At 39.2% G+C, this 26,956-nt stretch overlaps 1 protein-coding gene across 6 annotated transcripts in view; it reads left to right on the top strand.

The window, feature by feature from the left end:
• LOC122559093 (contactin-4-like) overlaps window positions 1–26,956 on the top strand; it is a 2,522,648-nt gene that overhangs the window by 1,040,236 nt on the left and 1,455,456 nt on the right. The gene's annotated exons all lie outside the window — the stretch shown is intronic.

The following is a 26,956-nucleotide window of genomic DNA, read 5'->3' as shown; positions in this document are numbered from 1 at the left end:
AATAAAGGAAAGCATACCAAATGCCTTCTTCACTATCCTATCTACCTGCGACTCCACTTTCAAGGAGCTATGAACCTGCACTCCAAGGTTTCTTTGTTCAGCAACACTCACTAGGACCTTACCATTAAGCGTCTAAGTCCTGCTAAGATTTGCTTTCCCAAAATGCAACACCTCACGTTTATCTAAATTAAGCTCTATCTGCCACTCCTCAGCCCATTGACCCATCTGATCAAGATCCTGTTGTAATCTGAGGTAACCTTCTTCACTGTCCAATACACCTCCAATTTTGGTGTCATCTGCAAACTAATTATACCTCTTATGCTTACATTCAAATCATTTATATAAATGATGGAAAATAGTGGACCCAGTACTGATCCTTGTGGCACTCCACTGGTTACAGGCCTCCAGTCGAAAAAACAACCCTCCACCACCACCTGCTGTCTTCTACCTTTGAGCCAGTTCTGTATCCAAATGGCTAGCTCTCCCTTTATTCCATGAGATCTAACCTTGCTAGCCCGTCTATTATGGGGAACCTTGTTCAGATTACCAAAGTTCAGAACAAAAGCAGACACACAACACTGAATAAGTGTTAAATTATGGTCTTGACACAAATTCCCAAATGCAACTTATGAATGTAAAATACTGTGTGAATGATCTACAACACACAATGGATGCTCTGCCTCAAATCAGTTTCTCGGTGTTTATAGCCACCATCACAACCCCAGATTAGAGGCATTAACCTGAAACCTGCTGTAAAAGAGCATAAAGTGAACTTGGCATTTTGAAACTGTTCAAAATTCAGCTTCAGCAAAGTTTACACATTATTTTTTTTCCCTAGAAGGATTAATTTCCCAAACAGCTAATAAAGGTTGAGGGCGACTTACCAACTTGGGTGGCTGGCGAAACACACATTAATTGCACTTGGGAACTTCCCAATGTTTGTCCACCATGCCTTTTCTTGGGATTTCGCTGATGGGCCACCAGTTTAGCAATTTGTGCAGTCTCACTCTTTAAAGCAGCAAAACAAACTGTCTCTGCACATCTTTGTATTTGGGAGGAAATCCATATAGACATGGGTGCTGAGAGGCAGCAGTGCTAATCACTGAGCCACCATGCAAACTATACATTACCATCACACCACAAGAGACCCTCTGAAACATGTACTTTATTTTTAAATACTGAAGCCAGTTCTTTGTCTATACATAAGTTTTAGAACACATAATGTGAACTGAAAGGCTTTTCCCTTTGATATTTTTATGTATTTATAAGTAACCTGTTCAAACACACATTTGGGGCAGGTGATACTTGAACCTGGATCTTTTGATCTAGAATTAGGGACACTATCCCTTGCCAGAAGACCCTATACTATTTCCTAATTGTTCACCACCATCTGTATATTGCCCGTATTTACCAATTGATTAAGTCATTTACAAAACCCATTAAGGGTAATGAAGGCCACCAAATTTGAGGGGGAGGGGAGGGAGTGGGAAGGAGCTAAATCCAATGGAGATGAAAGGGAAAATCAGGCACATCAACCCCAGCACTGTCCGCTCTTTTCTAAAAGCATCGAGAGCATTGGTATGAAACCATTTTCTTGGATTGAAAACAGTTCTTGAATTATTGTCAGCTGCTCTTAATAAATATCAACACAGCTCAGTATTTGCAACGATAATCATGTGAATGTTTAAAAAATATTAAAACCAAGACTGATCCTCAAATATCTGTGCTTAAACAAAGGTGTGACAGCAAAGGAAGAGTATGCCAAGAATCCACTCTCAGAAGGCAGGCAGTCAGTTCAATATTTCCATCAGGCTGTGTATTTCAGATTTTGTGCCTGTGACCCATAGTTCCTTCTGTCCCCTCAGGCTGCTTGTCTCTTCCTTTCAGTCTCTTCCATTCCCTGATCCCTTCTCACCTCCAATCTTTACTGCCACCCCTCGTACCTCATCATTTCTTAGACTTCCACTGCCTCACTATCCCTTCAACCACCCATGCATTTCACCACACCCCACCTTCTTCACTTCCTCTCCACACACACCTCAGTCTCCTCTGCCTCTCTTGACTGACCCCATGCCAAATTTTCATTCTCCGTCCCCTCTTTATCTCCCCATCACTCATCTCTCTGTCTCTGAGTCTCTATCTGTCTCTGTGTGTCTCTCTCTCTGTCTCTGTCCCTTGAACCCTTCAGTCAGAGAATGTAATTTACAGAAGAATACTTTCTCTTTCTCACTCGCACAGGAACATCTTCCAACTTCCTTACTGTCTCAGATTGAACCCTCCTATTTCCTAGCCTGTAAGGGCAATGAGACACTTGCATTCCAGAACAGTCAAGATGAGGGAGCTGAGCTTCATAAATTCAAATCTGCTATGTAAATGTACAGGTAAATGTATCAGGATTGTTCTATTACATGTACATTTCACTCAGCTTAACAAATTACAAGTTCTTTTCCTGTTGAGTATGAGTGTTGTTAAGAGTCTTCGATATAACCAGAAATATAGTTATCCGACATCCAACTGTGAAATATGTGTGCCTCTAACCCCTGACGTGAAAAGGAAGTACTGCCACACATTCCACAAGTGAACAAATGTTATCACCTTATTTACACCAATCCATTGACAATAAGAATAGATATCTCCAATTCTTCTGAACCAATGCTGCCCCCCACCCCCCACCCCACTCTGTGGTCGAGTACTTTCCCACATATCCTGCAGCAAATGTGTCACATGTAAGGCTACAAGCTTTCTTAGATTGATAAATTTGAAGTTGAAGTATTTGAATATTCGATGCAAGTGGGAATTCAATATTCAATACGCTTAACTTGTTCTTACTGGAATTTTCTGTGTGTTCAGTTTCCATGTGCAACCAAAATAAAAATAGTGAGAATTAATCAGCAATGTCACAAATCCTATTGCAAACTGTAAGACACAAACACTCAGGGATTCCAATCATGCATCAGAAATGGATTGGATTTAAAAATACCCATCTTCTCAGGAGATTCCTGAACAGGGCTCTCTTCCACAAACTTGTCCAGCAATCCTGTCATCCAGCAGCAGAGACAATCATCATTCAAGCTGCACTCCCTTTGACATGACTAAGTGCCTTATTCTGAAGTTTGTGTCCAGCAAACCTCTTAAAAGCGAGTGTGAAATGGTATAATTGGAGTGTTCCTGATGTTGATTGTTCAGTTTAATAGTTATCCTAGAGTCAGAGTAGATCTTCAATTCTATCATTTTTCCTGGGGAGCAAGTAAGGTAACACGAGTTGTAACCTTATGAATTCTGAATTCCTAATATGAAGGGCTTTCGTGGAAGGTTCCAGAAGCAGGGAATTTTCAATATCCTGAGGAATTCCTTCAGAGTTGCCCTTCTGTTGACACAGTCCCGACACAACCTGTCTGTGCTGCTATGAATATCTGGCTGTTAGAATATCTGATCACTGTTACCTCTAAGATAGAAAAGTTGCTTTTTTCAAGACCCAGTCCGAGACTTAAACACATAATCTTGGCAGATTGTGGACAATATTGAAGGAATGTAGCACTGTTGGATGGATCATTTTCAGTTGACAAGAAAAACCAAGTTACTGACTGCCCTTTCCAATGGATGGGAAAGATCCCATAGCATATTTCAAAGGAGAACAAAGATGAAATAACTGCACAGACATCATTCTGTCACCAAGTCATCCTTTATTTACATGTGTGCAGTACCAGCCAGCTCAGAGCCAGTCCCTACAATGAGGAAACCTTCTGAATCTCCTGTTTATATATGTGAGCCAGGGCTCCCTTATTGGCACAGGTCAACAACACAGTCAGGGATCTCATAGTCAATAAGATCCTCCTGGTCCTGATTCCAATCACTATAGCAACATCCTTCCTCATGGGCTAAGAAGCATTGAGGAATAAATCAGCATTGCTTTGTAACAAAAAAACTGATCCAGTCATGAACAGATTTGTAGAATATTCTCATGCAAATATTTGGCCCTTCATTTAACAAATACTCCTGTAATTCAAAAGTGACTACAATTTAAAAGTTACCGTAGTCCCAGGGACCACAATGCTACTCTCTCATGAGAGATGGCAATTGGTGGTGAGTTTAACCTGATGGTCTTTACGCCTAAGATGAGGGGTGGTGTTGAGAAGGTGGGAGCATCATGATAACCTCAACTGGGACAGGAACTCAACCAATACTGTTGGTATCACAAGCCAGCTATCCAGCTAACTGAGCTGTATTTGTCTGGGGCTGTGGAAACTTTACATGTCCAAATCAACAGTGCTGGAAATTGTTTTGGAACTTCCTGAAAGGCACTCTATATAAATGCAATTTATTTCTGTCTTTCATGTAATATTAAGAGAAAGTGAGGACTTTGTTTATGAAGAGTTTATGCTTGAAGCGTCGATTCTCCTGTTCCTCAGATGCTGCCTGACCGGCTGTGCTTTTCCAGCACCATACCTTTTGCATCTCATGTAATATTGCCTCTTTTCGAATTTGACACAGTCAATGGTGCTGCAGTTAGAATCTTGGAATGTGCTACTGTTCCAAAAACTCAGTCAAGAAATTATCATTTTCAATCAGTCTGCTCAGATGTAATGTGACACAGCTCCAGGGCAGGTAGCACATAGACCCAGTCCATCTCAGCCAGAGGTGATGTGCCACAAGATCTTAACAGCATTTCTTTTAATTGCAACTTAGTCACTGCCTCGATCTTATAACCACAAACTCTGTGATTGCCCACTGTGGAATTCCAGAACCCGCTAGCTGAAGTGGATCTATCCTTGAGAGAAATGTGTAACATCTGCTAACTCCACCACCCCTAAACTCAGAATGCTTACCATTCATGTGATTACCTGGATTTTGTGAGAAATTATTATTCCACTTCAATGATTTGTTCAAAGCAACAGTGTTTAAAAAATTGATAGAATTTTATACCATACCCAATTTCTCACACTGTCATAAAACAACTGTCTTTAAAAGCTAGAGAATCACTTAGATCATCAATCTAAAGACATGTTAGACAACCAAAACAAATTACCTTGGGAGGAAACAGCGAATTCACGCCAAAAGATTGGATAGCATCCAAATTGTTCCAGACTATCCTATCCCAATTGACCAGGCAGTGTCTGCTAAAGCAAAAGAACATACTGCATCAGTTCAATTCATTTGAAATAAACACAGATTCTTTGCCCTGCAGAACAGCCCAATTATTTTTTTTAGCATGAAAGAGAAATGTTATTGTTTAAATGCTAGTTAATGCCATAGGACAATTTAACATGCAAATAAAATGTACCAAATTACTAATTCAAATCGTGCTCATTAAATGGCAAATAGAATTTTGGCCTTGTTGCAGTTGTCTAGGGTGTCAGTGAGGGGCACCTTAAGTACTGTCTTATTGAATCCGATTTGAAGAAAAGATATTGTAAGCAGTTCCAAAAAAAAGCTGAGATAATGGGTTGACTTATCATGCATGGTTAAACAGTTTCAGCCTTTATTCATGAGAATATAGAAGCATAATGGTCATGTTATTGAAACATGCAATATTCCAAGGCATCTTATGAGGTGAGATGTTGAGAAGATGTTTCCACTTGTGGCATAACCTTGAACTAGGTGTTGTAGTTGCAGAATAAGGGAACACTCAATTAAAACTGAGATGCAAAGTCATTTCTTCTCTCAAAGAGGGGTGAATATCCAGAATTCTCAACTAGAGTGACCTGTAAATGCAAGGTCACTCGATGCATTTAATGAAGAGGTAGATTTTTGAGAGGTATGATGAGCTGACGTGGTGAAGATTTTAAGGACTAGGGTAAATCAGGTACAATCTTGCTGAATGATGGAGGAAGTTTGAGGGGCAAAATGGCCTAGCCTGGTTCCTATTTCTTAAAACAAAAAAAAACTTACGATCTTATTTTCTTCACCTTTTCTGTTAAACAGTTATTTCCATTTAAGCTATGTCAATTTGTGATGTTATGTTCATTCCGACGTTAGTATATGCATGTGTTTGGAAAACTCCCAATAGCTAAATTTGTTAAATAATGTTGTCTGTGATATTGGGAGCAGCACGATGGCTCAGTGGTTAGTACTACTCCGTCACAACTCTCGGGAGCAGGTTCAATTCCACCTTCAGGCGACTGTGAGTCTGTGTGGTTTTTGTACATTCTCTCTGTGTCTGCATGGGTATCCTCTGGGTGCTCCGGTTTCGTCCTACAGTCAAGAAAAGTTCAAGTTAAGTGGATTGACCATGCAAAATTGCCTGTAGTGTCTAGGGGTATGCAAGCTAGGTGAGTTAGCCATGGGAAATGTAGCGATAGGGTAGAGCGTTGGTAGGGGTTGGTGTGGAATTGATCGGTTGAATGGCCTGCTCCCACACTATGGGGATTATGCTATGGATTTTCATCACAGTCCAACTTGGTGAAAGATACACCTGTTAAGTTTACTGCCACCATTTCGTTTTGGTATGAATCAACAATGCTTGCTTGTATGATCAAGGAAAATTGCTTGTTAGTGAGAAGAGATTGTTTGAAAGGAACTTTGCATCAGTTGCATTAATATGAAATACATTGTGACAAGACTGAGAAAGATGTTAAGTCTCACTCCTTCAATGTCCAAAGCTGTTCCCCTGCCTGAGACCATATGACACCTTATTTGGCAGATCTTCATGCTTTAGCAACATGAGAACATAAGATCCAGGAGCAGGAGTAGGCCATCTGGCCATCAAGCCTATTCTGCCATTCAGTAAGATCATGGCTGGTCTTCTTGTAGCTCCACTTACCTGCTCTCTCACCATAACCCATAATTCCTTTATTGTTTAAAAAATCCATCTATCTTTGCCTTAAAAACATTCAACAAGGTAGCCTCAACTGCTTCACTGTGCAGGGAATTCCACAGATTCACAATCCTTTGGGTGAAGAAGTTCCTTCTTAATTCAGTCCTAATTCTGCTCCCCTTTATCCTTACATACACAGTGACTAAAATTATGTTTTACATATTTATCAATTTAAATGAGCAATAACGATTTCAGAACCTTATTCTTGATATTGCTAACTTTTGTTGTGTTATGTGCAGCTTAGTTATAGCCTACAAGTGTCAAAATTTGCATTTGGTTCATGTCCCAGTGATGACATTGTGAGGTTTCACCCAAGGTGCATCCATCAGCTCTCATTATACGGTGGAGCATGCGTTATGGGAAAAATCAACACAGTACCTCTCAGATCCTGGAAGGCTGCTTTCTCATTTGATGGATAGAATGAAGATACTTTTAAAACCTACAGATTGGACAAGCAATTTATCTATGTATGTGTTCTCCCTAAAGAGTGAATACACACAAATGAGGGTTTGACAAATAGGTGGCTGTAAAGTGAGGGAGCGAGAATAAATTCAGTAATTAAATTGGAATTACCTTTAGAATGATTTTAAAATTTAAATCACCTACTTTCAATTGAATTGGGCAAGAAAGATTCCATATTTCTTTTGTCAGGAGAGTTGGTATTCTCAAGCTGTCCTGTTGAAATATCTTTCAGAAAAAAGTTTGTTTATTGTTTCAATATATCAAGCATTGTTATTATTGCTGGCTTATAGAACAAAATAAGAGTTACTTGGAGTATGTGAATGAGCATTCACCATTTGATGCCTGTGGTACAGATAGGACAATATGTTTTCTTCATGGCATTTTGTAAGCTGGAGAACGGGGTGAAATTTAATGAATCGTGAACATTTCTCAAGCAAAAGAGACGTACCACAGAGCATGTAACATAGATCATTGAACATGGTGCACAAAGTTGTGGCTGAAGATTGTACTTTGGATGCTGAGAGTAGACAAATATAATATGGTATGTTCACTATTATGTCTGGATCAAGCCAAGAATTTTTAACATTTTTCTTTTCATATTGTTTATATTGCAGAGCTGTTGATGTATTTGTTACTCTGAATTTTTTGTTCCACTTATATTGTGTATACAGTTGCTAAAGAGCTATGATTGCAACTTTACTATTCCTGCTGTGGAACTTTCACAATGATTAGCAACATGAAAAAGCATATCTGTCCTCAGTGTATCTACAGTCAGCACAGTTGGTGGCAGTCAGTTAGTTTTGAAAAGTTAGATTTAATGCACTGAGTATATCTGCAATTATCATAATTTTTACAGAGCAGTTTTAGTAAAGAAAGCTGAACTGAGTACTTTTATGAAAGAGCTGCTAATTATGGATAGGCCTTTTTAACTGGTTAATTATTCAGTGTGGCTAATGGACCTAAAGACCATTAAATTGAATCAGATTCTTGCACTCGACAAATGTTAAGTGCCTCAATCCCTGCGAAAAACAGACTTTGGATTTGCAGCACATAAACATGTATGTGTTCCTCTTGTGCGTGTATACAATATAGACACAATTAATTTGTTGCAATTAAAAAAAAATGAACTTCATATTGAACAGCAATTGTAAAACAACAATAAGGAAAGCCTAAATAGAATATACTTTACTTAAAGAGCATCAACAGCTTGTCTCTATCCAAATGTACAGATCTTTTTGTGAATAAATAATCTATATGTCATGTGAGAGGATAAGCTTATTGACTCTCCTTTACTGTGTTTATGTAAAAGTAGCAATAACGAAAGCTACTAATAAGCCATCATTTTTATGTGAAATCAACATAATCATTTTTTAAAGAAAAGAATATATAGTGATGACTAATACTCTCCCTCGCGGGCCAATCTATTTTCACATGCCATTCGAAATCCTCAATGTGATTTGGAATGTGCTACAGTCATCAAGGAAAATAAAATTTGAAACTAGTCTGGTGGTCGAAAAGAAAGTTAAATTGACTCTAATTCATTGATCTTCATGTAAAAAAGGGAACTTTTATATTAATTGATTTTTTGTATTAACTATTTAATGTGTAATATGTCTGAATGGTAGGGCAGTTTATCTTGTCCATGTGTGACTGAGGGTGGAGAAAGTCTTCTGGTTTAATCGGTAGAGTTCCTGCTCTGAACCAGAATCTCTAAGTATAACTTTCACTCCAGGCCTTAGTGGTTAGATAACAAATGTTGAACAAATTGATAATCAGCTTGCAAATCCAATGAACACATCACCATAATTTCAAAGGAGGAACATAAAAGTTTTGTGAAGACACAAAGTAAACAATTCTATGGGTACTCCAATCAGAAACAGACAAATCAAGTTAACTTCAAGGAGGTAAATCATCACCTGAAATTTGAGTGTACATAAAATGTGCTGTAAATTTAAACATGTTGGTTGTTCAACCCACAAAATGTCTGATTGCAAAAAGATGTATCAAGCAAGTATTGCAATATTGTTAACATCTTCTGAATTAAGAATTTTTAATTCATTTCACCTTTCACACATTTGGCGATTATCAACACACAGTTGATATGTTCTCTCTCTTCAAAACCTGTTTAAAATTGTTCTTCCTTCCTTAGTTGTGCAAATGTCTAATATCTCTGCGGGCTTTCTAGAGATTCTCACATTAGTCAGCTAGACTAAGGACAGGAGTGTCCTTTGTTTAATACATTTTCCAAAAGTATGTTTGCTTCATGTTTGTTTTTCGTAATTCCAGAATATTAATTTACGATTTCTATCTCAAACTGCCATAAAAATAAAATACCACAAATGCTAGATGCAGCAGATCAGACAACATGGTGTAGTTCAATTTTAGATTGAATGCACTTCTTGAAATATTACCTATTTGCCTTTTGAATCAATAGTCCAGTTATGCAATCTCTACAATTTGTTACACTCTGTATTAATTTTGTTCAGAAGATCATATTACTACAAATTTGCAGAAAGTATGTAAGGAATTATATGTTAGATCATTTAACATCAATTGTTTACTCACAGTTAATAAGGCATCAGGATCTTGGCCTTCATAAGTAGAGTATGAAGTTGTTCATCTTGACCATAAGAATGGAGAAGGAGAACATTTTTTACAAAAGATGTGAAACCTATCTAAGCTCATACTCAGGGAGACTTTGGTTTATTTGTATAAGAACTACAGTACATTATCATGTGTACAGTAAACAATGGAGAAGGCAATGGCATATTGCGGTTTTTTGGAAGGGAATTGGAAAACAGGACTGAAGAATTCTTGCTACAATTGTACAGTGTTTTGTTGAAACTAAACATGGAACAACATTAACCCTGCTTCTTCTCCACTTATGGTGCCAGACCAGCTGAATTCTGCATGCAATTTTTGTTTTGTTTTAGATCTCCAGCATTTGCAGTTCTTTGTTTTATTTTTAAGGGAGTAATGAGTGCAGTTTTGGTCATCAAATTTAAGAATAGATTGGAGGTGGTACAGCAAAAGTTCATTCGATTGGTTCCCATAATGACAAGGTTATCCTCTGATAGGAGGCTGAGTAAGACTGGGTCTTCATTTTCTTCACATTGTAAGAATGAAAGGAGATTTAATTGAAATAAGGAAGATTCTACAAGAACTTGATAGTATAATCATGGAGTGTTTGCTTGTTTGTTTCTGCTGATCAAGTAACTTAGAACATGAGGGCACATTCTCAAGATAAGGTACTGATCAGTGAGGACTGATTTCACACAAAGGGTTTTAAATCTGTGAAATGTTCTACTTCAGAGTTGTGCATGCTACATTGATGAATTCATTTACAGTTGACAGGGACAGAGTTTTTGTCTCTGAAGGAATTGAGGGATAGGGAGATCAGATAGAAACGTGGAGTTGAAACCCGAGAGCCTCCATGATCATTCTGAATACCAGAGCAGGTTCTACAGGATGTATGGTTACTCCTGTTCTTTGCTCTTGTAGACACAAGTTTGACAGTTTTTGGTTGAGGTAGAATAGCTGTGCCCATCAGCTATTGGTACAGTGGATGCAGATATCAAGCTTGGGCAATAGGTACAAGCACAATGTGTGGATGAAACTTGTTTATCTAACAAATGTTAATGACTTGTAACTCACAGAACTACGGGAATGTTGAAAGCAGAAACAATGAATTACTTCAAAAAGAAATTGTATGTGAATCTGATGGAAAAAAAAAACGTTGTGCTGTGAAGATCGAAAGGGGAAATGAGTCTGATTGGATTGCTCTCCAAATAGCCAGCATGGACTTGATGGGCTTAATCACCTCTTTCCATGTTAGAAGCTGTTAGTTTGGTTTTGCTTCCTAATAGCATCAGTCAAGTGAAAAAATATTCAGAAAGAAGCATGTTCACATTATTCGTAATTTCCGAATTAATATTGAAATAGACCTAAACCCAGTTACATCAAAGTTACTTGCCAATCACTGGAAATTCTCATTGATATTAAACAAAGTGTTTTGTATCATTTGTTTTGCAAAGTTTTGTGTCAGAACAGAGATATTAGCATGTTGTCTGTCATGATTAAAATGCACAACTAGCCCGAGGGTGCACACAAATGAAACAAGAATGTTAGAATCAACCTTTTAACCTTGAATCATCTTCATTCGGCATATTTTAAAAGAAATGTAAAAACTCTCTACTACAGCACTTTATTGGGACTGTTCTGTTACATCGGAGAGTAAAACGGGAGATGGGCAGGTCATTTAATTAAGCTACATGATGAATCCTGAATCCTGTCACTTTCTCACCTCTGCCAGAATGAAGCTATCGATGGAGAGGCCCATGATTGACCTCCCCACTCCATGCCAATTGAGGCACTTAAGTGACTTGTCCCACTGCTATCTGTCACCGTGTAACTTGCATGGCAGATAAAATTACATAGCTGATTTGTTATCTTGGTAATGGCAGGGGGAGAGGTCTATTGATCAAAGGCACTATGCTTGGCTAGGAACTGGACTTTGGGAAGGGCAAAGGCTTCCAGAAAACTAATCTCGTGCCCATGTTGCTTTCCACCGTCTCAGGACTCCCTAACTAAATTAACCCTCCCCCGCACCCATCCTGCTCCCCCCCACCCACACAATTATTTAATCACTTGGCCATCATGGAACTCTGGTGTCTGTCATTCCAGTGATAACCATGGTCTCTATTATAGCACTACTGAGCAAAAGAGGTGCCAGCTTATCCATGGGTGCTAGCTTCTGGCATGTGCAGTTCTCATCCCAGGCTCTTAATTCCATGGCAGGCCCATCACCACTGCCTGCTTGGCTGGTGGTTTCACAGGCCCTTCAGAAGAGAGACATTAAGGGAACTCTTGCTGGCTCTCCAACTGGAAAGTGAGATTCCTGTAACCTCAACAGGGTTTCACCCCAAGCCTTTGAAGATTTTTGAACAGCACCACATTAAACAAATGCTGCACTTGGACAGAACACAATTTTATTGCAGCTTCTTGTTGAAAAATCAAGATTATTTGCTGATGTATTAAATGTTCTGAAATACAAACGTGCTTCATATTCCAAATTGTGCTGAAAGAATGTTGTTGTTTTAAGGCTATTACCCCTCATCTACACATATCTGCCTCAGGTTAAGAGAATTGAGAGCTTGAGTGTTTAGTTCAGTCATTCTCAACAGGGGGAGCATCTGGCCCCCTTAGGATCCCTGGCACATTTGAAGGGGCCCACAGAATGTTCAGTAATTAATAATTTTGTGTCTGTCTGTTCATGTTGTATCCCTTTTTGAAAGGGTGGGGGGCTGTGGAGGGTGTGGGCTCTGGAAGCTGAGAAGAGCTCCTGGGGGGCTGTGGCCAAAAAAACTGTTGAGAATCACTGGTTTAGAGTACTGTTCAAAAGAGCTATTCTTTTATCAGGGCTAAAAAGCATTGCTCGTAACACCAGATTCAATGATTGCAATATGTATTCATGAAATCTTAGTTTTTGAAGTTTATGAAGAAGTCTCAATTATTTTTATTTTGGAAGTTTATGCTTAAAGAATTATGAATGGTGGCTTGTGTTGAAGATTTAGCTGCACTTGAAAGGAAATGGTCACGGAAAAGCCATGAGATTTTTTTCAAGCCACTTGTAGGAAATCAAAAGGCTTAAGCTAATTGTTTCAATTTATTGACTGGAAATCACATTCCTGGGTTTATGGCTTTGTTTAAATTTCGATTGGAGTTCAGTTGGGGTGCAGCCTACTGAAACAGAAAAGCTCTCTTTGCCATTCTGAAAAAACCTTTTGGTTGAGTCCACTATGAGACATGAAAAGACTGTTCTCTTGAAAGATTTCTCAATGCTTCGTGACTGAGCAAAAATCACAGTGACTACTGCCTGTGTTTAGTGACATCCATCTGCATGTGCACTGACGGTGACCAAAAGTGATCTTGAACATTTTATACTTTGTAGTTTTTGCCTACAAGATATAGAAATTATTTCTCCCTGAAGTAACTCCATAGAGACTGATATCCCATCAGCAATACACCATTTACTTACACATGTGCATTATATGGAGTCTGACGAGCTATCTCCGAACTAGTCCCTAGAGTGAGAAGAATCCCTGAGACACTTGTAAATCTCTGTCAGCCAGGATTTCTTGATTGGCTCAGGAACCCATACTCAATGATATCCGCCTAGCCAACCTCAATCCAATCTCTACATTCCCAAAATGAATCCTTGCAGATTAACTTCATTTTTTCCTGTCTTAATTTAATTTTGTGTATCTTATATATTGGATCAATTCAGAAGGTTGGGTGTTTATATTATCAATTCTCAGCCATGTTAATTCAAATATGTGAGAATATGGCATTGAGATAGAAAATCAACTATGATCATATTGAATGGTACAGCTGGTGTTAAAGGCCACATGAGACCTATTCCTGCTCCTGCTGTCTATAGTTCTATGTTTACACTTTGTCAAAGAAGTCCTCTTTTCATAGCAAATTAATGAATTTGCTTGATATTCAAAAAACCTGGTTGAATTTGTTTTCCTATTTGATGCCTAATCTTTCTAAGGTATATGATTCATCATTTTGATAACTGAGGAAAACATTAAAATCTATACTGAGACTAATGGAGTGCTGCGAGAGAGCAACAGTGCATTGTTCAGAACATTAAGTATCGATATTTTGAATTGATATTGCAACAACAAACTATATTCATGTAGCCACTTTAAAATAATAACATGCCCCAAGATGCTTCATAGGAGCATTATAAATCAAAATTAGCCAGCAAGTTATATTTACCCAGCGGGGTAAATGGTTAGCCAACAAGTAGGTCTTCAGGATTATCTTAAAGATAGGTGTAGATATAGAGAGTTAGAGAAATTTATGGAGGGAATTGTGGAGTCTAGAGCTGAACCATTTTAAGACCAGCACATCAATAGTGGAACAAATAAACTTGGCAAAGCTCAGGTGATTAGAATTTGATGAATGTAGATATTTAGTAGTATTGAGCCTGGGATTGAGTACAGAGATGGGAATGGGCAAAAGCCATGGCGAAACACAAAAATGAGGAAGAGAATTTTACTATCAAGATATGCTATGTCAGCCAACAAGAACATGGGCTTATCTATGAATTGGGCTCAGGATGGGGGGCAGAGTTCTGATAATTGGAAGTCAAGTTTATTTACATTTAAGAGGCTGTAGGTGCTGTGTTGAAAGAATTGAAACTAAAGTAACAAAGACATCAATGAGCACTTGAGACGTTTTATAGCGGGGAGAACATGGATGATGTAATGGATTTGAAAATAGGTGGTTTTAAGGATGGTATGCTTGTACGGTGGACAGCTTATTCAAGGATCAGATATGACACTAACGTTGCAAAAAAATACAACTAGTTTAACCCCCAACAGTTTGTTATCATTGAGACAGATGGAGTCAGAAAAATTAGAGAATGGAGCTTGAAGCAAGAATTGAAGACAATATACTGGTCATCAGATAAGTCGATCTGATAATTTACAGTGATGGAGCAGTGAACAGAAATAATGGTGAGGTACAATTGGATGTTGCCAATGTACATAAGAAATCAAATGCTGTGTGTTCAGATGAATTAGCTTGGGGGAAACATGTAGCCAAAGACTGGAAGGGAGACAAGGATAAAACCATTAGGATACCAGAGTTCAACAATGTGGGAGCAAGAAAAGGAGTCATTTTAAGTGGTAAAAATCGAAAGAACTGCAGATGCTGAAAATCTGAAACAAACAGCAGAGCTTAGTGAAAAAACAAAATGATAAAACAAAATAAACCCAGAAATTGCTGGACAAGCTCAGCAGGTCTGGCAGCACCTGTGGAGAGAAATTGAAGTTAACACTTTGGGTCCAGTAACCCTTCCTCAGAAGACTGGATGTGAAATGTTAACTCTGATTTCTCCACCTGCTGAGCTTTTCCAGCAATTTCTGTTTTTTTTTGTATAATCATAAGTGATGTTACTGTAAATAGATAAGCAATAATGGAACCAGGTGATAACTTTGACCCAGCTGATTAACAGTGGCCATGCATTCAAAAAAGATGCTGCCAAAAATTTCAGTCATATTGAGAAGAACAAGGAACAGGAGAAAGTGAGGACTGCAGATGCTGGAGATCAGAGCTTAAAAATGTGTTGCTGGAAAAGCGCAGCAGGTCAGGCAGCATCAAAGGAGTAGGAGAATCGACGTTTCGGGCATAAGCCTGACCTGCTCCGCTTTTCCAGCAACACATTTTTAAGAAGAAGGAGCAATAGTTTACCTTTGTCCCAGTCGCATAGCCTGTTATTTGTGACTTAAATAAAGTGTAGTTATTATTGTGACATTGATAGAAATCTGATTGACTTCCTCTTATCAAATACGTTTTGGATTACGGACTGGTATCACTGAAGTCCAAAGACTAACAACTTGTGCAGCAAGTTTGTAATAGCAAAGGCATGTCCAGTGGCTCTGTAATGGGCCTCTGTGACTAGAGGGAAAATAAAATGCTTGAGTTGCTTCTCTTAACCATTGCTCAACATAGGCACTTATTTTGAGGTTATGTGTGGATTCGATTAATCTCTGCTGCAATCATTTTGACCATTGATCTGATTAATGATTTTGATTTACCAATGACCAAGCAGGTGTGTAATGTGGAGACTGGAGTATGGCCAATGCACGTGGAACAGAATTGTAGAATGACTTCCTTGGAGAGAAAAGGCATTTGTAATCTTATTTTACAAAATCAACTGTTGTTTGTGTCTGTGGTGGACATTGTACTCCCACACATTGTTCAAGTTCAAGTTGTCAAAATGTATCAAACCAGTTTTGTAATATTGGTTTTGCTGTAAACAGGTATAATTTGACCAGCATCAATTGATATCTACTCAGTTGCAACTGTCAAATGTTGATGTTGAAAAAAAGAGGTCAGGCTGATGATGATTCTATTTCATTGTTGTCAGTTCTGAATTGAGTTCTATGACAAGAAATAATTTTTTGTTTGTTTGCTCATCTGTCGATTATCATTAAAATCAAACTTTTTGGAGATTGTCAGGCACATATAATCGAAGTTAACCACTCACAAAATGGTCGGTGACTTGGATCGCAGGGCAATGCAATATCATTTCTGTTTGTGTGCTGCACCTGTAAAAGTTAACTTTGTAATGAGAGTTTGCTGTGTCATTCTGGCAAATCTTTGGTTCTTGCTGTCAACAATGCAAACTCATAGGATAAGAGAGATCAATGCTATGGACCAGAATGTGTTCCACTTGTGATACTAATGGTTTGAAATAAAAGCCAACAGATGCAGTGCAAAATAAAATATGAAAATATAAAACTTTAGTGGACAACAGATAAAAAATGGTTTCTCCGATTGTAACACTGCAACATTTTCTCTTCTGAGATGAGAAACCATCAATTATTAACAATTAAGAGAAAACAGACTAACATACTGGTTAACAATAAATTCACCTATAACATTATGGATTTAACTAATATTTCACCACACGAGTTCACATCCAGGAGCAAATAGTGTCAAGAGTTGACAGTGATCTTAGAATTGTTTTCCTGTTCCCCTTCCCTTCTTTGTCTCATCTTAACAATGACTCAAAAATACATGGAAAGACAAGTTGAGAGATGAATGCAATTTATCGAGAGATATTAATAGGTACGTAAATGTTGGCAAATTGTTGCATTAGGTGGGAAAATGTGGAAGTCGTCATCTTGGAAGAGTGAACAAAAGAACAGCATTATTCATATGGATCGCCAAGGGACTTGGGGTTACGTGTGCATGAAACACAGAAAACTAGCACATATGTTCCACAAATAAACAAGGATGCTCATAGAATATTGGCCCTTTGTTCAAAGGGGTTGGAGTATGAGTAGGGAAATCTTACTGCTGTACAAGATGCTAGTGAGCCCACATCTGGACTACTGTGTTTTGGTCCCCTTATTGTAGAAAATATATTATTTCATTGGAAACACTTTAGAAAAGGCTCGTGAGGCTGACAGCTGGCATGGAGGCATTGTGTGATGAGTAAGCTTCAACAGTTGGGACTCTAGTCTTTGGAATTTAGAAGAATGAGAGGTAATCTCATTAAAATATATCGGATTCTTAAAGGGCTGAACAGGGTAGATGCTGAGGGAGCATGCTTCCACTGCATGGGAGAGTCTGGGACTAGAGGGCATGCCAATTTAAAACTGAGATGAGGAGGAATTTCTTCTCTGAGGGTTGAGTCATTCAAACTACTTTCTGCAGAGAGCTGCAGGGACAGGATCCTTGTGTATATTTAAAGCTGAGACAGATTCTTTATTGATTAGTGGGGGAATTGAGGGTTATTGGACAGAGTAGAAAAGCGGATGTGAGGAATGTTGGACCAGCTATGATCCAATTTGAATGGCGGAGCAGGCTCAAGGAGCTAAATGGTTTCACTCTTGTTATTGTTTCTTATAGTCTTAACAACACAAGGACAGGAGTAAGCCAACCAGCTCTTTATGCCTGTTCTGCCCTGAGTATTGTGGAGGAGCAACAGGAGACAGGCTGAACGGGGGGGAAAAGAAATTGGTGACCAAGGCATGAAGGAGATATTCAATAGCACGTGTGTAAAAAGCACTGACCGAGATGACCAAAGTTCAAGTTGGATTAAAGCAATAGTATGTAGAGTCCAAAATTATCCCAGGGTAAAAATAGGTCACAAGGGCTGTGAGTGATCAGTTGAATTTGAGGGAGGGTGATGGAACCAGTGGCAAAAACAGTCAAAGTTCATACTATTATAAACAAGATAGGTTTTCGAGAAGTGGAACTAAACTAGCAACCACGATAGGAGAAAGTGAAGATTGCAGATGCTGGAGCTCAGAGTTGAGAGTTAGTCTTGGAAAAGCACAGCAGGTCAGGCAGCAACCGAGGAACAGGGGAATCAATGTATCAGGCCTAAGCCCTTCATCAGGAACAAATTAAGAAACAATAAGCTTTTAGTGGAGTAAGGGAGAATATAATCTGTTTAAATGCTGTTTGCTGTGCGCAAGTGAGGACACTGTAGGTGGCAAACAAAGTTGGCAAGTTGCTAGTGCCCACAATTAATTGATATTATGACATTGTGGCAAGAATAGGCACGTGGCTCAAAAAAGGCAGAGGTATTGGATTCTAAATATTCATCCTAAAATATGCTCAGGAAAGATAGCAAAGAAAGGAAAAAGATGGGGCAGATTTTCTTAGGGAGAGAGAGAGGCATATTAGAGGACAGAATACATTCAGATGGAATTAAGATGCCAGAGTGCTGAAAAATTGCAATGATACCACAATGTCATGGTCCGTATTCTATAGTCCACCAACAGCTGGGAAAGATATGGAGAAACAAGTTTGCAAAGAAAATATGAAAAATTGAAAAACTAAGGAGCAACTTTAATAGTGATCCTCATTAATCCTAATATAACAGAGGATTATCATGTTTCTGATGTGTGCAAAGGAGATTTGAGACATAGGTATGGCTCAGATCATCAGAGCAATGGTGGATTATTGTTCCATTTGTAAAATCGCCCTTCTCAATTCCCTGTTACACTTCTATTGAGCTCTGAGAGTTTCTGCTTTTCCATCTGAAAACTCTACCTGAGCAGAGCAGAGGTGGGAAAAACTGAGCATTCCCCCTTTTTAATGGCACCTAACTCCCACTCGGAAATTTAAAGGATCATTTGGAATGTTAGTAAATGGATGAATTAACTGATGGATAACAAAATGAATGGATAGGACAGTAGGTGATAAGGTGGGGAAGTGGCTGGGGTAATTAGATTGACAAGTAGTTACATAGGTAGGGGAGAGTTAGATGAGATGGGTAAATGTGTAGGTTGGCTAAATGTGTAATTAACTGGGTATTTATGTCAGGGTTAGCAGGGAGGGCATGGCCCAATGGCAGTATCAACGGACTAGGCTATTAATCCAGAAGCTCAGCTCATGTTCTTGGTACCCAGGTTTGAATCCCACCGCAGGACATTGGTTCGGCCACTGTTGGAATATTGCGTGCAATTCTGGTCTCCTTCCTATCAGAAAGATGCTGTGAAACTTGAAAGGGTTCAGAAAAGATTTACAAGGATGTTGCCAGGGTTGGAGGATCTGAGCTACAGGGGGAAGCTGAACAGGCTGGGGCTGTTTTCCCCGGAGGCTGAGGGGTGACCTTATAGAGGTTTACAAAATTATGAGGGGCATGGATAGGATAAATAGACAAAGTCTTTTCCTTGGGATCGTGCAGTCCAGAACTAGAGGGCCTAGGTTTAGGGCGAGGGGGGAAAGATATAAAAGAGACCTAAGAGGCAACTTTTTCACGCAGAGGGTAGTACGTGTATGGAATGAGCTGCCAGAGGATGTAGTGGTGGCTGGTACAATTGCAACATTTAACAGGCATTTAGATGGGTATATGAATAGGAAGGGTTTGGGCCAGGTGCTGGCAGGTGGGACCAGATTGGGATATGTGGTCGGTATGGACGGGTTGGACTGAAGGGTCTGTTTCCATGCTGTTCATCTCTACGACTCTATGACTCTATGAACAGTTGGTGGAATTTGAATTCAGTAAAATCACCAAAGAAAATCTGGAATTAAGATGACCTTGAAACCATTGTCAGTGGTCAGGGAGAAAAGAAATCTGGTTCACTAATGTCCTTTGTGATGAAAGCTTCTCCTTTAACATGTTATGTTGTCCTTGTTTTTTTTTTCAGAGGAGTTGTAAATGATACAGACTCAGAAAAGTCTGGGTTTGAAGGATTTTTGGTCCAGTCTGATTATAGCTAACAGATACTGCCTCAGGCAACAGGTTTTCAGGTTTTTGGAAAAAAAACACTTGTACAATGAAAGGGGAGCAGCCAGTTCTCCCACGTCAGCTTTTCTCTGGTTTAGTTGTTTTTTAGCAGTGCAGTTGAAAAAGCTCCTGGACCCCAAAGAAGCAGGTTCTCAGGTTGGTACTCTCTCTCTCTCTCTCTGACCTCTCTCCTGTAAGACCCTGTGTTTGATTTTATCTTTTGTGCCAAGGAGTGTTTATGCGAATTGTTGCAAGTGTGTGGAACAGCATCATTGAGTTGGGATAATCTGTTGGGTTTTTGGATAGGTTAAGTTAATCTGTATTCTGTTCTCTTTTGTTTGTGTTTCATTCAGTAATCTTGCAAATAAATTCTGGTTTGTTTAAATCAAAGTGGTTTAATCAGCTGCATCTCTCCTGGAATATCCGCTGTATACCTGCTTAAAACAACTAGCAAAGTTAGGGTCTGGGCTACTTTCTTGAAATGTTTGGAGGGGGTCTGGCCTGATCCACAGAATTTTCAGGGAAGGAAATTTGCCACCCTAACCTGGTCTGGCTGACATGTGACTCCAGACCCACAGCAATGTGATTGTCTTTCAGTTGCTCTCCGAAATGGGCAGGCAAGCTATTCCTTTGTGTCAATTGCTACAAAGTCTCGAGTGAAACCAGCCAAATCACCTGGAAACAACTGAGGCACTGGAAAAGGCAATAGCAGAAATAGCCCTGTCAATCCTGTAAAGTCCTTCTTACTAACACCAGGGTGCCAGTGCCAAAATGGGGAGAGCTGACTCATAGACTAATCAAGAAGAAGTCTGACACTGTCATTCTCACTGAATCATACCTGAAAGACCATGGCCCAAACACCACCATCACCATCTCTGGATATGTCATGTCCCACTGGCAAGACAGACCTGGCAGAGCTGGCAGCACAGTGGTATACAGTCAGGAGGGAGTTGTCCTTGCAGTCCTCAATGTTGACTCTGGACCCCATGAGTTCTCATGGCTTCAGGTTAAACATGGTCAAGAAAATCTCCTGTCGTCCTTCGGCTGAACAACACTTGGAGGAAGCACTGAGTGTGGTAAGGCCACAAACTCTATTCTGGATGATGGATTTCAGTGTCCACCACCAAGAGTGGTTTGGCAGCAGCACGACTAATCAAACTTTTCAAGTCCTGAAGGACATAGCTACTCGACCTTGTCCGCAGCAGAAAGTGAAGGAGCCAACAACCTCCAGTGGTCCCAGCTTTACAGCTAGCAGTCTTCAGCCAATTCAGTTCATCTCATGTTGTCAAGAAAAGGAGGCACTGGATGCTGGAAAGGATATGGGCCCTGACAACATTCTGGCTATTGTACTGAAGACTTGTGCTCCACAACTTTCTGCTTCCTCTAGCCAAGCTGTTCCAGTACAATTACAACATTGGCATCTAACTGACAATGTGGAAAATTGTCCAGTTATGTCCTTTACATAAAAAAGGACAATGCCTACCCTACCAGTTACTGCCCCATTTATCTATTATCATCAGTAAACTGCTCAGGTGCCTGCTCACTGCTCACTAACATCCAGTTTGAATTCTACAAGGGTCACTTAGCTCCCAACCTCATTACAGACTTTGTTCAAATGTGAAGAAAAGAAATGAATTCCAGAGATGAGGTGAGAGTGACAACCCTTGACATTAGGGATGCATTCAACCAATTGTGGTCAGTTGTCCCAGCTCAGCTTTTCTCTAGTTTGGTTTGGAGTGATTTTCACAAGCTGTTCTGTTTGCAGCTGCAAGTCACGTTTTAGCTGGAAACCCAGAGAAACTGCTGGACCCAAAGAAACAGCTCCATGCTGATCCATTCTCTCCCTCTCTCTCTGACATCTTTCCTGTAAGAACCTGTGTGTGATTTTAATTATTTTACCAAGGGGGTGTTTATGGGGATGTTGCAAGTATTTGGAACAGCATCATCAAGTTGCAATAGAGTCTATTTGAGTTTTCAGATAAGTTATGTTATTGTATATTCTGTTCTCTTTTGTTAGTGTATAAATAAGTTCTGTTTTGTTTAAAACTGAATGGTTGGGCCAGCTGCATCACTCCTGGAAAAGCCACTATACACCTGCTTAAAACAACCTAACAAAGTTAGGGTCTGTGTTACTTTCTTGAAATGTTTTGAGGGAGTTTGGCCTGGTCCATAGCAATATTACTATGACCCAGTTAATGTTTAGATAATTCAAGTCTCTTGTTCTACTCTATAACTCCTGCACCTCACTGTTGTTCTTCTGTAAGTTTGTTCTTCTTGCATCTTTACCGCTAATGTGGATAATACCAAGCAAATTAAATATATCTTTTTCAGTTTCTTAACTCCAGTCAAATAGTCTCTGCCCTTGACCCCTCTTGTACGTCCTCTCTTCCAATACTACAACGTAATCCTTGATCAATACCATTTTGTTCCATTGCTATCCTTTTGGTGCTTTCAATCTAAGAATATGCAATAAAAAATGTTCTGCCACTTGAGCCAATCTTGGTTACAGCTCAATGCTGAGTTTTACATGGCACTCTAAGCCTGTAACTCAGCAGCCTAATTTTACACACTCCATCAGATTTTTCACTGGCTCTAAACATACTATACACCCCTCTTCTCCCCAGAGACATTCTGACTGTCCTTTGAAACAAATCCTCTCCTTCTTGTATCATCTTTCCGGCCATGCATGCATGCATCTTTCCGGCCATGCACATGATACTGGCAGTTATCCAGAGTTGGCACTCCACAGGAATTTCTGATCAAACTCCCTAAATTTTGATAACAGGACCTCAACCCTCTTCCTAACTGGGTACCAATGTGGACCACAATGATTGGCTTTTCATCCTCTTTTCCCCCTTGCCTTTGGTGTGTTGTGCAGCAAATCAAGGGCATCCTTGATCTTGTCCAAAGTGAGTGAACATAAAAGTCAAAAAGTGTGGTGCTGGACAAACACAGTTGGTCAGACTGCATCCAAGGAGCAGGAGAATTGATGTTTCCATCATAAGCTCTTCTTCAGGATGAAGAGCTTTTGCTCGAACTGTTGACTGTCATGCTCCTCGGATGCTGCCTGACCAGCTGCGCTTTTCCAGCCCCACACTTTTCTTTTGACTCTGATCTCCAGCATCTGCAGTCCTCACTTTCTCCAGAATGAACATCACGTCCTGCATTCATGTCTGAGGCTGCAGAAAAGCCTGTCTATTCCCCAAGTGAATGAAACTTTGATCACTGTTGCTCTTCCTGTGTATTTTATGCATCTGTTAGGCCATGGACTTGATAATGATGGCGAGTTCCGATGAGCCATAACCTCCTTCAGTGAGAGAATGAAATGCACTCAAATGGCTCCTGCACCACCGACCTTTTTCTTCTTAACTGTCTGGTCATCATTCCCTTTTTCTCAACATACACTTAACTGTTCTGGGGTCACCACATCTATAAATGTACTATTCATTACCTCTCAATCATAGATACACCTTAGTGATCTCAGTTACTGTTCAAGTTGATGCAGGTAATAACACTTCTGTGCATAAGTGTAACAATACTGTCACTTGAAAAAGGTTATTTTGTCTTTTTTTTTGAAGAGAGGTTGTAAGGGCAGAGGTGCTAAAGAGTCTAGTTTAACAATGGAAGGGGAGTGGCTAGTTCTCCCAGTTTGTTTCTAGCTGCAGCAGCCAAGTCCATTGGAGTTGCAAACTTTACTAAAGAAATCCTCTGAGTTTTTTTCTGAGATCTCTCTCTCTCTGGATGCTGCTCCCTCCTGCCTGTGTTTGAATTTACTTTTCTGCCAAGAGATGTGTTTATGGATGTTACTATATTGGAACAGTTAATTAGTAATGGTTGCTGTATTGGGTTGTTTAAGTTTTTCATTAATTAGGTTATTCTAAATTATGCTTTGTTTTGTTTGTGTTTCAACCACAGTGTTTAAATAAATTTTGTTTTGCTTAAAGCAGAGTGCTTTGACCAGCTGCGTCATGCCTGGAAACCCACTTCACAGCTACTTTTAAAATAAGGAAAAGTTAGGGTCTAGGTGACCTTCTTAAAATATTTTGAGGATGTCTGGCCTGGTTCATAACATAAGGAATTAGAAATAGAAGTGCCATGGAGTTTTCACGTACCACAGAATGTGCAGTCTTGAGGTCAGAACAACTCTACGTGTTAGATTTCACAACATTGTTAATCTATGTATTAGATAATAAACCTTGCTGCCTCTCATATAATTGACTCTGAGTAAATGTTGCTGATAGCAAACCTTACCAATATTAGTAAGCTTTTTTTCTGCCAGTAAACGTTACTGTCTCTAAATATTATTATTGCTAATAGAACCTGGTTATTCTGATAAACCTGAAAAATACGAACAAACCTGACTAATGTTCATAACCCTTCTAAAGCATGAAAGATAATTAAAAATTCTGTAGTCTCCCTCCATTTAATAATGCTCTGCTTTCCATCACATTTCTCTGCCAAAGGTTTTCCCACTCACTTAATCTATCTGTATTCCTTACAGATGATTCATGTCATCCTCCTACCTGCCTGTGTATCATCAGTAAATTTGGCAAGAATACCTTCTGTTCCTTTATCTCAGTCAGCAATATGGTTTGCAAACAGTTCAGGTAATAGCAATATTCTCAGTGACACACTTCTAGTTAGTTTACCAAACTGAAAATGACCAATTTTCTTCTTGTTTTCTGTTAGTTGGCCAAATCTCTGGCAAAGGACCCTGTTCTTTGGAGACAGAAAAAAAATGTACCCACACAGCAACTGTTACAACTCAACAAAATAGATGACAGTTATTCTATTTGTCATGTCTAAGGACAGCGCCTTGACCAACCAACTTGCATGGTTTAAAATTGAAGCAAAGCTTAGCTGTTTGTAGGTGCATCTATCATAGTGACATCTTTTACAAAGCCTGATTCACTTGGCATTCAATCAGTGCTATCCTCTCATGCAGAATAAATGTTGGTTTCACTTTACAGTTACATTTCTTGAATTGTACTGGTGAATGCATGATTAAATCCTTTGACATAATGCATAGCTTTTAACAAAATCTGTGCTACTTCTTGAGTCCACTCAAAATTAATTGTATGTTTTGATTTACTGACCCAAGATAATTTCTCATTATCACACTGATTTCATGCTATATTAATAGAGCCACCACACCACCTCTTCCTTTTCCCTCCATTATTTTAATTGTTGAATAATCTTGAATATTTAATTCCTTCATCACACCTTTCTTTTCCCTGACCACAGAAGACAACTGAAGTGCATAACATAAGCAGAATGCCATACTCTCTGTGATGCATTGCAGTGTCTAAACTCATCAACTTTGAGCCAAAGTTTCTCAAGCTGCAGACACTTAATGGAGATGTGATTTCTGCAGGTCATCTTGCAGCAGTGTCTTGCAATGCCTATCGCATCGAAAGCATTTATTTCCATTTATAGTGTCAATTTATTTCTTGTTGTGTACAATAAAAAGACACTTTCAGTTCTATGTATTTAAACATTTTTCTTACCTATCCCTTAGAGCTAATGTTGATATGACAGGCCATTCCAATTCTCTGATTCCGATGGTTACATTAAGGATCAAAGATGGTGCCTCCAGTATGACCTGTTTTAAGTGGACAAAATTGCAGCTCATATTTTGTTCCTGTAGTTGATTTTAAAAATTTAATTTGCAGAGGTTAGGTAACAACATCTATTTTTATCGAGCTTCTTCAGTATCGTCACACATCACCTGACCCTTTCTGGCCTGTGTGTAGCGAGTAGGCATCATCATAATTACCGCACAACAGATGGAGATAAACCAAGGCAAGTGTTTCATAAGTTCTTCAGCTTTTTGTGATAAATGACTGGAAAAATCATCCGAATGCTGTCCACTAATATTCAGGAGCCTCTAAACACCTAGTAAACATCTTGCTGATTTTGAACCTCCTGTTTTCAGCTGTGCTGAATCTATGTTCTCTTCTCTATTTATTTTCCAAAACCTTCTGACTCTTGCTTTTCATAAATTAAGTTATGAACTTATTTCTTGAATTATTTAATGGCAATTACTTTGTGTCATTAAAAGTGTTTCTCTTCCTCTGTCTCTTCTTATCACACAATTTACTCCAAAAGCAAGTCCTGCAACATTTACTATGCAATAGAGTCCTGTAAAGCATTAGGGACCTGTTCAGAACATTCTTTTTATGAATTCATCCAGTGGACATTACTGGCTAGGCGAACATTTATTGCCCATTCTTAGTTGCCCTGGAGAGGGTGGTGGTGAGCTGCCTTCATGACCTGCAGCAATCCATGCAATAGATAGAGCCTCAATGCTGTTTGCTGGGGATGAGGTCCAGGATTTTGACACTGAAGAAACAACAATATATTTCCAGGTCAGGTTCGTAAGTGGCTTGGAGGAGAGCTTACAGATGGTGGTGTTCCCTTGTATCTGCTGTCCCTGTCATTCATGTTGAAAGTGGTCTTGGACTTGGAAGATGCTTTTTAAGAAGTCTTAGGAGCCTTTCTGCAGTGCATCTTGTAGATGGCATGTATACTGGTGCTCCTGATTGGCAGTGGTGAAGGGGGTGAAATGGGTCCCTTCAGTTGTTCATGTTACCCATTTGCGTGGCTGCCTGAATTCTGCTCTACAGGAGGGTAATTTCATTTAAATCAGAGCAATAAGTTTTGTATGAATTAGCTTAAAATTGCACTTAGTTAATTTATTTATTTTGTGGTCACCTGCGCAAGATGAGGATAAAAATCCTAATCTGTTCCAAAGACAGTGTCAGGAGCAGACAGAGCCAAGTTAGCACAAAAAAGTCTGAACAAAGTTCACCCACAGAAATATGGATTCAGAATAAATAATTGCAGTTTGCAAATCAATTCAATTAACTGATGTATTCCAATGGTACTAGAGTAAAACAATTAAGATAAATTTA

The sequence above is a fragment of the Chiloscyllium plagiosum genome, chromosome 18, assembly GCF_004010195.1.
Source record: "Chiloscyllium plagiosum isolate BGI_BamShark_2017 chromosome 18, ASM401019v2, whole genome shotgun sequence".
NCBI classification, from domain to species: domain Eukaryota; kingdom Metazoa; phylum Chordata; class Chondrichthyes; order Orectolobiformes; family Hemiscylliidae; genus Chiloscyllium; species Chiloscyllium plagiosum.
This window is presented reverse-complemented; position numbering and strand designations above follow the sequence as displayed.